The sequence below is a fragment of the Phalacrocorax aristotelis genome, chromosome 10 (assembly GCF_949628215.1).
Source record: "Phalacrocorax aristotelis chromosome 10, bGulAri2.1, whole genome shotgun sequence".
In the NCBI taxonomy this organism is placed as follows: Eukaryota; Metazoa; Chordata; class Aves; order Suliformes; family Phalacrocoracidae; genus Phalacrocorax; species Phalacrocorax aristotelis.
This window is the reverse complement of record NC_134285.1, coordinates 22277105-22288783: the sequence shown is the minus strand read 5'-3', so window position 1 is coordinate 22288783 and position 11679 is coordinate 22277105. Positions and strand designations below refer to the sequence as shown.

Genomic DNA, 11679 nt, shown 5'->3' with positions numbered 1-11679 from the left:
TTTTCCCCAGCTTTTCCTTTTGTGGGAAAGGTCCCTATGAACCAGGCACAACTTGGGAGGGTTGTCTGTCTGTTTCTAAAGCCTTTCATGATCCTCCTCTAATCTCCTAGTGCTGCCTTTTGGTAGACGGTTAACAAATCCTCTTTTAAAGCAGTCATCTGTCTTTTAGCAGACACTTCAGTATGGTTTTAGTCCTGTATGAGAGCAACCTGCTTTGCTGCAAGACAGCAGGGGAACATAGGCGGTTGCTGTTTACCAGCTGGTATGGCATCCAAAATTGGATTCCCTGGAGGAGAGAGGACACTCTCCATCCTCCACTGCTGCAGTTGGAGCGGAGACGTGAGCTCTGCTGAGGTGGTTACTAATGGATAGGAGCTGGGCACTGAGATGATGAGGCTTGTACAGATGCCTTCACCTCTTCCTGATATTTGTTTTGGTGAGGACATGTTTGCTGTGCTGTTTGAGGCAATGCTGGAGGGGAAGGAAGCTCACAGAAATACTTACTTCAGAGCTCTGCAGTAAAAGCCTCTTCCCTTAGCAGAGGTTTCAACTTCGGCTGGGCATGAGGGGAGCGAGGCTGAGGGGTTTGTGTGAGTTGAACTGTTGGAGTCCAAGGTCCTGGTTTGGAGCCCCATTTCCCCAAGGCAGGCAGTGGCTGATGGAAGCTACCTACACCCCCTTTCTGCAATGAAGACTGGCTGCAGCCACTGTCTGGGAAAGGCAGACCTGCTCCCACTTCCCATTGCAGCAGCCTGAGGGGGTCATGTTGAGCTTTGGGGAGACACAGCTGGCTGCCAGGGAGGCTTGTGGGATTTTGCCCTGCTTGGTATGCAAGGTCACAGCAGGCAAGTCCTTCTCTCCAGTTTCTCCTGAGTTTGCATGGACCTGTCTCCCTCCAGAAGGGGATTTCAGTGTGTCACAACCAGCTTGTGTTTCTCCCAGAAGTTTGGTGTCTGAATGATTTAAAGTGAGCTGGGCTGTTTGTGGCATGGCAAAGTGTGGCCAAGTTGGGTGGGAGCTCCTACAGATAGTAAAATGGGTGCTGCAGCAAGCTGCACAGCATTCCCAAATTGCAGGGGTAGGGGCTGCAGAACTTGTGGACTATCACAAGGTAACTCAGGACAGAAGGATCTTCAGGAAGTCTCTTGTCTGACCTCAAACAAAAGCAGGGTCAGCTCTGAGGTCAGACAAGGTTGCTCAGGACTTTATCCAGTCATGTCTTGGAAAAAACCTCCGAGGACAGAGACTGCGGGGTCTCTCTGGGCAATGCATGACTGTCCTCATCATGGAAAAGTTTTTCTTTTTATTGGGATAATTAGCAGAAATGTGGAACCTGAGCAGAAGTTGCAGGTTATGCTTTACCTACATTCCTCCAGGAGCTCATGCCACAGGAGTCTGTTACCCTCCTTGAAAGCCTGCAAGCTGTCACCTGCCTGGGGCTGGCAGCAGAGCACCCACACTTGCTTTCCCTCTGCTGAGCCTAGCAAGAAGGAGGCCCTGCAGCTTGGTGTGTGCTGAGCTTTGTTTGCTCCACGAATCAACTTCCTACAGTACAGTTTTGATTTTTTTTTTTTTAAGAGATTTCTCATTTCTATGCTCAGTACTGCCTATTCATGCTTTAACCAAGGCCTGGATTGAGCCCCCTGGTTCTGCTTCACTCTGCGCTGCCTGTGGGAAGGACGCACGTGCTGCCAGGCACAGCTGCTGGGCAGGCGATGCTCTTGGCAGCCAAAGGAGGCCCATCAGCTTTTGGCACACAAAGAAGTCAGAGACTGAAACTAGGATGCGTTCAAGGACTCGGACTGAATGTGGTTTCTGAACCTCATGTTGTGATAGCGGCAAATGCCACCTACTAGTAACTAAAAAGAGGTTTCACGCCAATGGTGCAAAAAAACAGGGACTTGTCTTGGTGCTGTTTTAAACTTCATTCCTGTTCTTTCCTCTTGCTTCCTCCCACCTGCTCCTGCACTTTTCCAGACTTTGTTCGTTTTGTCTGGTGACTCCCGTTCTGCCGCCCGGGATCTGGTGCAGCAAGAGTGACTGCTGTGCTGATCCTGGCAACGAAGCTGTGACTGCCAGTGCCTGAGTGAAAGGCAAGACTGAGCAGAGCAATTGAAGCACTTGGCTTGAACAAAAGAGCTTGACTGCTCACTTGATTTTGTGAAAGGGTTGGAGGCATATTTGCATCTTCTTTGCATCTCACACCCAAAATTGGGTTTGCTTAGCCTGAGCTGAGAGGCTCAGCTGGTAACTTATCTGTATGGAAGGAACAAGCTATGTCATGCCCAAAGAGCTAAGTGCCAGAGATAATGCCTGGGATGTGTCTACCCACACGCAGCAGAAACAACCAGTATATGCTTGCCTGGCACTTCATCACTTGGGTTTTCAGCTCAGTCCAGCTCTGCACAGAGGGGCATCCCAAAGCTCTGCTGTGCCAACTCCTGCTACAGGCATAGCATAGGTGACAGTTTGGGAATATTTCAGTCTCTTGTTTCCTCCCTGACCCATCACATTTGATCCATTGGCGGGATAATATAAATACACATATATTTTTAACATTTTTGTAGCACCTTTTTTAATTTTTTTTAAGAGGTTAGGTTTTTTCAAGCTGTGCACAAGCATTTGAGAAATGCCATTCTTCCTCATGACTGCTTGACATTGGTACACGACCGGTCAGCCACCACAACCCTTGAGTCCTAGTAGTATTGACTGGCAGATTGTTTTGTGACAGCTTTCCTTGCTTTATATTCCTCCTTGGCTCACCCTCAACAAGCAGTCCAGGCTGTTGATGGTTGCCTGTGTTGCCTGTGTTTTGCCATACTTGGGGCTGTTGAAACTGAAGAATTTTGCATGCATGCTGTTTTCAAGATGACCTGGAAATCCCTTATGGAGAGCAAACATCTGAGAGCTGCACTGTATTCTGCTAACTGTTCAAGCACCAAGCTAGAAATAGTCTCCTCTTCTTGATGAGAAGCTTGATGAGGTTACACCTATAGCATGGAAAACACAAGTCTCCCTCTTGTCCATTATTTCTTTCAAGGCTTCCATGGCCTAAAAGCAGCACTGAAACTAGCGTTAGTTCCAGAGCTTGGATTTGTTTGCCCTGATTTCCTAGTTAGATCTCAACTGACATTCTCCAGTTAAAACCTGCATGTTTTTACTAGATTTGTTTCCTAACTAAGCCCTCATCATTAGATGGTTGAAATACGGGACAAATCTCAGCCTGCAGAGAGGAGGCTTATCAGAATCAGAGCATGTAGCATGGGTCTTGCGTCTGCTGTAAAATGTCTTTCCCAAGTCCTGCTGCTCCTGCAGGTCTTGGGCGTGCTACCTGCATAATGTCGTCTTTGTGGCTGGAATGGGCAGAAACGATGGGAAGTGCCTCACGGAAAGGTGCCGGCAGGCAAAAACATCCCCGTCTGAGGTCAAGAAAAGGCAGACAAATTCTTCACACAACAGTCAATAGAGGAGCCACAGCCAGCCTGGACAAGAGCCCTGGAGGAGTTTTCCCAGCAATCTAGTGGCCAACAGAACTGGAAAAACCAGGGCTGCTCTCTGTGAGAGGCCAACCATTGCACGACAAGAGAAAAGGGAGAGGCACACCGAAACTCTTCGGGTAAGCACACACTGGTCTCTCTCTTACTGAAGTTTCACAAGTGAGAAGCAGAGAGTAGACTTGGAGCATGCCTTTGGAAACACAGATAATTTTGCTTCAGCTTTGTGAGGTTTTTGGGAGAGGAGGACGACTTTGGGTTTTTTTAAGGCATACTTTCCACTTGCAGTCTAGTCTGTTTTAAAATGGACTATATTTTAGCAGGTTTATGCAGGGCAGATTTGAAAACATCAGTTGGCAGTATCTAAATACACAGATAAAGGCTGTATTGGTTTCAAGAAGTGCTGAAATGAATGAAATGCTGAATTTCTGCTGGTTCTTGAACTCCACCTCTGTCCCCATGTGGTGGGCAAAACCAACAAGGCTTCCCCTTACATAGCCTTGTTGTACTTGTCGGTTGCGCAGCCACGATCAGCTCAAAACAGGAGGCTTGAAGGGAATGGCCATGCTTTCAGAAGAGCGTCTCTTTGGGTCAGGGAAGAAAGCAGAAGGAATTGTGTCCTTTGGGGAGACTACAGAGAGACCTGAAAAGAGGCTGGAAAGCAAGAAGGCAGGGCCAGGTTTCTCAAAGGCACAACAGGGCTGATGGAGTCTGAGTGGGATCTCCCAAAGGGCCTGGGCAGGTGAGGTGCCCAGCCAGCAGCAAGCCCAGGTATGCCTGCAGGAGCGTGGGGCAGCTCTTGTGCTCCAGCTGTCCTTAGCTGGCTGCCAGGTCCCTGGGACAAGGCTGTGCCTGGGCTGAGCTCAGAAAAGGCTGGCTGACCTGCTTTTTAGACTTGTGCATTTGGAGTTGTGGTTAAGCCAAGCATAATCAATCTTTAGGGTGGGGAAGTAAGCTGATCCCCTCTGTAGCCACTAATAAGCTTTGCCTACGTACACCACACTGGATGTGGTGAGAGCTTTTGCAGACTTTGCCAAAGATGGGATACGGGTCCCCGCGCCTCGGCCTGAGCCAGCATGACAGATCCTGTGCTCCAGAGCCAGCATGCTGGGCTACCTCTCACACGGCTGCGCTGGGGGAAGCCAGATGCTGCTCTCCTCTGTAAGCAGCCACAAGCTGGGGAGCCCTCATGTTAACTGGGCAAACTCTCATTGGTGGAGGTTTTGTTTCCTGCAAATCCACCAGCAGCTGTGGTTTGGCTATGGCTTGTATTCTAGCTGCACCCTGTGCTGAGAGATTTGGATGAATGTTTCTGGGTTGGTTATGCTGCAGTAAGAAATAAACCAAGAGGATGATTTAAATGAAGCTTATGTAAACAGTTGAACTTAATTGCTGTTGGATGCACAGAAATCCATTAGAGAAGGGTTTAATTCTGTCCTGTGTTTATACTTTTTAGATGGTTTGCTGAAGAAAGATGTATTGATTCTCAGCATGTCTCATATCACTGAAGCATGCTGGTTTGCAACTAAACATGACTCTTTGTATTATAATTACAGTATTTTTCTTAATTGGGGGTTATATTACTGAAGTACGGGTTGCTGTATGTGTTTTAACAGGTCACATTTCTGATGTCCACATTCTCATGTCAGAAAATGATGGATGCTGTATTTGGGTTTTTGAATTTGATTAATCTACATGCCTGACTTGTGTCTGTTTGAGTGGAAACTGAAACTTAGTACAACAAACCATAGGTTTATTAGACCTTATTTTCTGTTTGAAATGAGAAGGCACTATTTTTGGTTAGTTAATTGAAATTATTGATCTAGGTCCTCCTGTCCCATAACTTTTGGAATTACTAAGTCTTTTTTTTTAACCTAGATTAGAAGAAGCAGGAGGAAGCCTTATTTCATCAGTTTCCAATTGGTTTCTCAGCTTTAAATGAGCTGATCACTGCATCGCAATAATTGGAAAACTGAAATGAGAAATACATTGCCTGTGCCCACACAAGGGGTGCCTGTTGGTGAGAGATGGCTGTAGAGCTTTAGTAAATGTTGATTCCATGTTCTTAGATCACCTGTTTTTTTCAAGTGTCAGTAAAAAATGTCCTGTTGGAGTTATTTTAATGTAATTTCAATACTATTAGCAGACTATATCATATTTCATATGTATTGGTCTATGCTGGCATTTTTTTTACATTGTAGGATCAGGAAGGTGAATTTACACATATGAGCAGTGCCAGGAGCCAGGGTCTGGAGAGCCATGGTTGAAAGACTGCCTTCCCAGACCTGTCTTGCTCTGACCTGAGACCAGAGGGGACATTGCAAAGCTCCCCTGCCAAATTACACGGTAGTTCTGTGCACCAAGTCTTCAGGGCACCAGCACTCATCACTTAACTGTTACTGTGTACTCATGAGGTCGAGGCCTCATACATAAGGCATAATCAAAAATCACCTTCTACAAAGAATTTACAAATTAGGGCTTTAAAAATTAGTAGCAACCTTTGAGGACATCTTAATTGTAGTTCTATCTACTTTTCTCCAAGTTCTCTGCAGTCTTGGTCTGATAACACACACCAGGAGCTACCTGACAGGCTAACTGTGGGATGTACAGCAATCCATTAATTGTTTGTTTATACAAGGCTTTGCTAATCAAACCATTCAGTGCTTGTAACGTTATTTATCAGCCAGTCTTACAGAGACTTCTTAAATCGTGATAACATCTTTGCATTTGCCTGCAATGGAAAAATGCATTAATGCCAAATCCGTTTGTTTTCACATTTTCAGGGGATGATGTAGCATCACAGACAGAACCAGGCTAGTTTTGAAATGGAAAAAAAAAATCAAATTGTAGAGACTTAGGATGGAATGATTCTGGCCTGTCTGCAGCCATCCATATATTTAGTGCCTCACTGATGGCAGCTGAAAGTTTCTTCTGGCACCATGTCTATGCTGTGAGCTAGTTCTGTTTTAATTGCTGAGACCGGATATATTAATAAATTAGTTTCTATTAAACTGAAATATGTTTTAGTTATCCTTATCTGGACATGAATAAATACCAATACACTATTTTTTTATTTGACATAGAGCAAGTATTGTACTTTATCTGAAGCAGTACTCCCCATCAGGGGCACACGCGATCTCACCGGGTTCGTAGTATTGGATGAGATGGAAGCCAGCCTGGCTCAGCGTTCAGCAGTGGGCACCTAGCTATACAGATACAAGAACAGGGCAGACGTACAATTTAGTTTAACGACTTCCTGACCAGAGAGATCATGACTGTATGCAAAAGCCCTCAGTGGATTTTTTTCCATAAACTTTTGTTTTACATCTTTCAGAACATGTGTAAGCTTCCTGCGTCTGTCCCACAGTGAGTCTGCAGCTAATTCCCCATTAGCTTATTCTGGGTTTCCACCCACTAGTTTACCTGACTCTCCTCTGTTTATGCAAGGCAGGGACAGCGAATGATCACTCCCTATTTACTGTCCCCAAACCATTCATGATTTAAAATACCTTTACTCTATTGTTATTCAGGCATCTCTTCCAATCTTAGTCTTGGCTTAGTCTTACTTTTTGTATAGAAACACTTCCAAATCTTTCCTGTTGCTCTCCTCCAAGCCCTTTAGGTTCTGCCAAGTTCTTTTGAGGACAGCAAGACCAGAAGTGCATGCAGTCTTTGGGATGCAGATGCACTGCCATGTTATCCTGACATTCTCCATTCTGTTCTCTACCCCTTCCCAAAGTACTCCTAACACTTCATTTTCTAACTACTACTGAACATAAACTAAGCTGATGTTATTTCTAAGAACCAGCTCAAAAGCCTACCTTGACGTAATGAGGTCAGCACTGCTTTTCCCACGTCCATTATTTTGAATTTCTAGGTTGCAGTTTTTCTGCTGTTTTCTCACCTTGTCACTTGGTAGCATATGGTTGTTTTGCAGTTCTTAACAGATAACCCTTCTGTTTTTACTCAGCATATCCTCGTGCCACCTGGAGATTTGTCACATTTATTACCCACTCATTTGCCAGGTAATTTATCAAGTCCAGTGAACATCACAGCCTTCAACACTCATCCCTTTGATGCTGCCCTGGTAACTCCCTCCGTTGTGAAAGATTGCTGCTTGTTTCCATTTTTTACTTCCCATCCTTTAATCATTCACCCACTCCTTATCCCATGAGAGTTTATATTCCTAGAGAACCTTTGGGGAAGAATCTTGCTTCGAGACCCTTCAGTAGGATAAGCAGGTGCTTGTATGCACTGAGTCTTTCTTGTCTATGTACTTGATGGCTGTTTCAAAGACCCCTAATAGAGTTTCCAGGAAGAAGACAAAGTGGGAGGAGGAAAGGGGGGGAGAGGGTGAAGGTGCCAGTACTACCTCCCTGTTACCAAACAGCCCAGCGGGTATAGGGTTTGACAGGATGCTGGAAGACTCTGCTTCATTGCCCCCTTTCTGCAAAGGGATTTGATATTGCATCTCCCAGGGAAGCATCCTAACTACCAGACTGTTAGCATAATTTGTATTTTCTCCCAACTTTTCTTGTCAGATATCTTTCATTTGGCTTAAAATATGCATTGACTAACAGATAAGAATTTCTAGCCTGGAGACTGTCATCCAGGTTCATTTTTATCCATTCTGTTTCAGTGAATATTTGGTTCTTCCAGCTGAAAGTGGAACCAATGGCAATGAAAATGATGGCAGAATTGCACACAGTGCACACATGAGGATGCTTGATGAAGAGAGAGTGAGAGCTATAGATCTGAAAAGTCTAGTATTAGCTTTTGCAGCACCGCCAAACAGTGGTGGACTTCACCTTCTTTCTCAGTGAAGTCCAGCCTCCATCATCCACCTGTTCCTGTTCCTCCCAGAGAACACCTTCATCTATTGAACAGTCTTGCTCTGTCTTCAGACGCTTTGAGGGATGATGTGTATGGGGACAAGGCTGGGGAGAGAACCTCTGGCAGGAAAGAAGAACAGGACAGCAGACAGAAAAACCGGTAAGGGGATGTGCTGAGGACACAGTACCTAGCTGGTTCAATGTTCTGGGAGCACCCTGTTAATACGTCACCACATTTGAGGCCTCTCAGTGCTCTGACAAGCCAGTTTTCAGCCCCGCTTTTAGCTGGAAGGAGAGGTCAGTGCCTGGGTTAGCTCTTCAGAGCATTTCTTTTTCTTGTGGATGTCACTGGTCTGAGCAAGCACATTGTAGATACCCACAACACCTTGACCTGGCCAGATCCCAGCATGTGTTATGGACAGCTTCTCTGGCAAAGGTAGGGAAAGCAGGGATGAACTTTGCCAGGTGATGGGGAAAAAGGGATGTGGCTGAAACCAGGTAGGTATAAGAGGATTATAATTAAGTCAAATGACAGCTGATCAGCAAAAAACTGTTTTCCCTTTGGGCTTGCAGTGATGGCGTAAAACTGGACATCAGTGGAGGAGCGCTTGCCCAGCTCAGCTCTTTGGTACTCCTGTCCTTAGGACCTTGAAGATAGGAAATCAATCACAAATCTCTCTCGCCTAGGTGAAACAAAGCACTTGTGCTTATCCTACAAAGACTAATCCTGCTGTGTTCCCCAAGGATGATCTAGGCCTAGTAAGATCTTTTCGGTATCTGATGTCTGTGATAAAGCCAGAAACCCTTAGCAGGGTATTAGCTGACACAGTGATACTCTAATGCACTTTGTAATTCACTTTCTGTTCATGAGGCCTGACAGCTGTTTCCAAAATGTGCTTCAGGAATGCATGGGCTCCATGGAGAGGTTTCTTCCTGCTATGTCAGGTACTTTGGGTATTGAAAGACAATGATAAAAATGTTTGTACGTGGCAGGTTTCCTCTGTGATTTTAAGAAGGCAGAAGAGAGTGATAAGCTATTGCCCAGACAGAGAGCCAGGAACTTGGCTTCAGGACTCTTTCACTAAACCCTTCGGCCTCAGATAATAATTTGGACCTAGTTGCTTCTCCTGTCACTGCTATGATTTCTTCAGATGTACTCAACACTCTTGGAAATTGCCTGGTCCAAGCAGCTTTGAGTGCCACAAGGCTGCCTCTGTTTAACTCTCCAGTCACTGCACTTACCAAGCAGCCAATTCTGGGACCAGCCTTGTGATGACTGGGAGCTGCTCAGACACAGGCAAAAGCCCATTGACTTGGAAAGGACTTTCAGCAGTGGAGAGGGTTTCTGATCTGTGCCAGCTGAAGCTAATAGGAAGATCTGCACTGGGTTCAGGATGTGCTGGCTCACATTGGGTAGGATCTTGGCAGCTTGCATGGCTGTCAGATTGTGACGTTGTGTGCCTTCAGTGGCAGACAGGAACTAGGGGAAGAGGAGCAGATTGTGGCCTGCCAGGCAGCTGGGCGGTAGCCTGATGCAGTAGGAGGGATCAGGCATAGTTGAGAACACCAACTATTGTAATGATGAAGGGGGAGGTGGGTAGAAGCCATGAAATACTAGCCTTGTTTTTAGCACATTTTTCTGACCGTGGTCTGAAAAAAGCTCCATTGGAAAGATGAAGTATGTTACACCTGATAAATGCCTGACCTTTGCCCAGCAACTTCTGCATACCTAGGGTTTGTTCAGGAGGAGGTAGAAACCCTGTTATAAGTGCTAGTTTTTCTGTAAGTGCTTCTCCTGAGTTGGAGAGATGGCAGTGGGTGGACAAACACACAGGCTGTCGTGTGCATCTCCATTCCCACAGCAGCTCAGTTAGGGCTGCTTCTAGCCAAAGTCCAGTGGTCCACTGAACACAGGATCTTTGAACTTGACCACAAGAAATCAGACCAGGTCTACCTATGGGTCTTCTGTATAAGCACACTTCACATACTTTGACCTGAACACATCTACCATGTGTTCACAGGTGGTGTTTTCAAGTGGGCCTGCTGCTCTAAAACTGCCTGCTTCCAGTTGCTGCCAATTCAGCCTTCCTAAAGTTTCAGGCACCTCTGAAGGCTTCTCTAGCTAGAAACAGGCTAAGCTAGTCTCTTACTGGTCACAGTTAATCAAAAGTCTGGGTCTGCATCCACATGTAACTTACCTGTGAGTGACACGCGACACTTCACTGGGAAGCAGACTCTATGCTGGATCAGGTGAGCAGTCCTTTCCTCCCTGTGTGTGACAAACCTTTGGTGGCAGATGGAGGGGCTCCTCTCGCTGAGTGAGTTGGAGAGTGTCTCAAGTGAGCAGCGTGGAGAGGCCGGGTGGGGAAGACACGCAGGACTGGTTCGCTGCAAAGAAGAAATGCCCTGGTAAGTCAGGTGAAGGATTTTTTTTTTTTCCCCCTCCCATGAAGTAAAACGAGAGAAAAGGGAGGGAGGCTCCTACACTGACCCTACGATTCTGGGGGTGATTAACTCTGTTGTGGACAGTTTGGTTACCGATAACAGGTCTGTAGGACTTAGTCTGAGAGACCCTTTACCTGCAGGATGGGCTGTATTCCCTGCAAAGTGCTTTGGTCCAGAGAGAGGAAAGCCTCGAGAGATCCAGGGTTAGGCAGCACGTAGCCCGGCGCTGCGGGGAGCTGAGCCGCACCAGAGCTGACGGCGCAGCCGCCACAGCCCGGGACCTCCTGGATCACAGTCACCCCCCTGGTCGGCCCTGCGCACTCTCTCTTCACAGGCAAGGTTTTCTTCGCTCGGTCCACAGGCTGAGCGCTTGTCAGGGAGACACCCGGATAAGCAGCCACCTTGTCCCCGCTTCCCAGCAGGGGCTCTGGCCCGGTTCGTCCCGCGCCCTGAGGAGAGCTGCGCGCCCGTGGGCGGCGGAGACGGGCGGGCGGGAAGGGCGCGCGCGCCCTCTGTTGGTGCCTTGCGCGAACTGCAGCCGGCCCGAGCCCGGCCTGAGGAAAGGCCCGAGCCCGGCCTGAGGAAAGGCCCGAGCCCGGCCTGAGGAAAGGCCCGAGCCCGGCCTGAGGAAAGGCCCGAGCCCGGCCTGAGGAAAGGCCCGAGCCCGGCCTGAGGAAAGGCCCCCCCGCGGCTGGAATTCAGCGATGGGAGCCCAGCTCGCCCCGACGCCATCTGCTTTTTCACACTGCAGAGCCGAGACGTGAGGCGCTGGCAGGAGACACGGGGCAGGGCAGCTCTCCAGAGCCAGCACGTCTCTTACCAGCCCACTGTTCCTTTGTCTCCTGTCGCTGCCTTCTCTTTACACACAGCCCTCTCCCTTTGGATGTTTCATAGAATCATAAAATGCT

General features: G+C 47.3%; 1 long non-coding RNA gene across 1 annotated transcript; it reads right to left on the bottom strand.

Annotated features, from left to right (window-relative positions):
* Nucleotides 1-6547: 6547 nt before the first annotated feature.
* Nucleotides 6548-11259, bottom strand: LOC142062779 (uncharacterized). The gene is made up of 3 exons (XR_012662549.1): nucleotides 10906-11259; nucleotides 10525-10714; nucleotides 6548-8446 (listed from the first exon to the last, which is right to left on the bottom strand). It is a non-coding gene; the product is annotated as an uncharacterized LOC142062779 (long non-coding RNA).
* Between the last annotated feature and the right edge of the window lie 420 nt (nucleotides 11260-11679).